Raw genomic sequence first — 2,355 nt, 5'->3', positions numbered from 1 at the left:
CTAATGATGATGAACATTTTTTTCACATGTCTTTAGGAGAAGTGATTTGGGGGAAATCAGAGGGGGAGATGAAACATGAGAGACTATGGACTCTGAAAAACAAACTGAGGGTTTTGGAGGGGAGGTGGGTGGGGAGAAGGGTTAGCTTGGTGGTGGGTATTAAGGAGGGCACATATTTCATGGAGCACTGGGTGTGGTGCATAAACAATGAATCTTGGAACACTGGAAGAAAAAATAAAATAAAATAAAATTTAAAAAAAGGGAAGTTGAAACCCAGTCCTTTTTTGACATGAAATCATACTCTGAAAAAGCTATGTTTAAACACAAATACACTGCAACCATCTTTTGTTTAATTCACTAAACAAATAAAAGCATTGTATCCCTGAACTTTTTACAAATAATGAAATTGCTTCAGATTTCTGTGCCGTTAATAAAAAGGACTCTAAGAGAGTCTATGTTATACATTAGAGCAGTCAACACACCTTTCATGGTCCGCTTCTTTCCTATCACATAAAAAGCACACTCTGGCTCCAGGGAGTCTTTGAAAGCAGGTACGATTTTCTCACAGAACATGGATGTCAAGAAGTGTGGATGTAGCCTGACAAGTAAGTTGAAATTTTGTGCAAAGTGGGAATTCAATGGCAATTATTAACTGAAAGAGTAGGATTTTGAGTGTTACTTGTCAAAAAGTGCAGACTGTCAAAAAAAGTCTTACTTATTTTATATGGTTATTAATCACAATCATCTATCACTTATTTTGACAAAAACTTATTAGCAATTTTTGTCTTACATATTTAAAATGGTCATTTTGTTATTAAATATAAATTTAACATAGTTTTAGGTTGTAGATTCAATGTGTAGTTGATCTAATAATGGAGGATAATTCTTAGGCAAATATATCAGATCTTTTGGTTTTTACATAATTTCTCTATAAAAATTTGTAATATCATTCCATGTGTAGATTTTTTAAATTTTTACTTTTTCTTGTAATTGTTGTTTCCACTAATCATTTAAAAGGAGGTATGCTTCTAAAACTTTAGTTACTTTAGAACTTATGTTATGAATTATTATTCACTTGGTATAGCAGGGGAACTTTAAAAAGCATTTTTCCTCTAGAAAAAAATTTTACAAAGAATTAACCTAATATATTTCTGTCTAGAGGGTCAACGTGTAATACGGAAATTTGTTTTTCAGTACGCTGTATGCTTTATAAATCGTCCCACGTTTCTGTAATTTGTCTCACACAAGTTTTTCATGTATCAGGTTTTTGGTCTTTATGAGAAAAATCTCTAAAAGAACATTTTTATCTGTCATACATAAACACTTTAAAATGCTTAAGCATTAATCAAAACAATTTAAAAGTGATTTTGCTATAGTCTAAAAATGCGATCTGAAATATATAGGGAATGGCTTATTTTATTTTAAGAAAAATCTGTTAGAACTGGAAGCATTTAATACCACTAAGCTTATTATAAAGCCAAAACTACAAAATTTGGCTAGAAACTATTTTCTGATTACTTCATATTTTCTTTCTGCCTAGCTGTAGGCAAACACCTTGATGTTATAAATTCCAACCTCTTCCACAATGCCCAGAACATTAAAAGATACTTGTTGAATTGAATGTTTGGTTTAATATTTTTATTGAAGAGGACCACAGGACTTACTGTTTTTAAATACTGATTTTTAAAAGATGGTCTTTGGATTTAAACATCTGTCAATAAATCCTAATTGTATCGTATAAGCTATTTTTGTTAATAATAGCATCTATATCATAACCTTGTGTTATGAGGATTAAGTAGTACAATACATGTGAGATTTTAGAATTATTTAGAATTATTTAGATTTAGGATTATTACTATTACTTAACTTCTTTAAATTTGTTTCTTTATCTGCATACTGGGAAAAATGGGATTATGTTGTAGGATTATTATGAGGATTAAAATGTGTGCAAAGCACTTAGAGCTCTTAATATATGGTAGACATTATCACATATAGTTAAATGTTAACAGCAGGATCTTATCATGAAGTCGTCATTTTTATGTATAATTAAACATGGTAGGTCTCAATTACTAAATTTCTAATCTTGTACACAAGACTGATATGAAACTAACAACCACAAATTGTATCATCTGTTCTCTATATGGTTATAAAAGAGACTTACATAATTTTGGTAGTATTAATGCTTCTCTCCAGTTTATACCTACCCACCAGAGATCACATGTGAATATAAATAAAAATTCAGTGATTATAAGTTTCTTGAAAGCATCTATTTACAGATAAAAGCACTAAATACATATTATGAGCATGCTTTAATAATCACAAAACACTTCCTTCTCTAACTTAAATAAGGAACAG

The sequence above is a fragment of the Mustela nivalis genome, assembly GCF_964662115.1.
Source record: "Mustela nivalis genome assembly, chromosome: 14".
Classification (NCBI taxonomy): domain Eukaryota; kingdom Metazoa; phylum Chordata; class Mammalia; order Carnivora; family Mustelidae; genus Mustela; species Mustela nivalis.
This window is presented reverse-complemented; position numbering follows the sequence as displayed.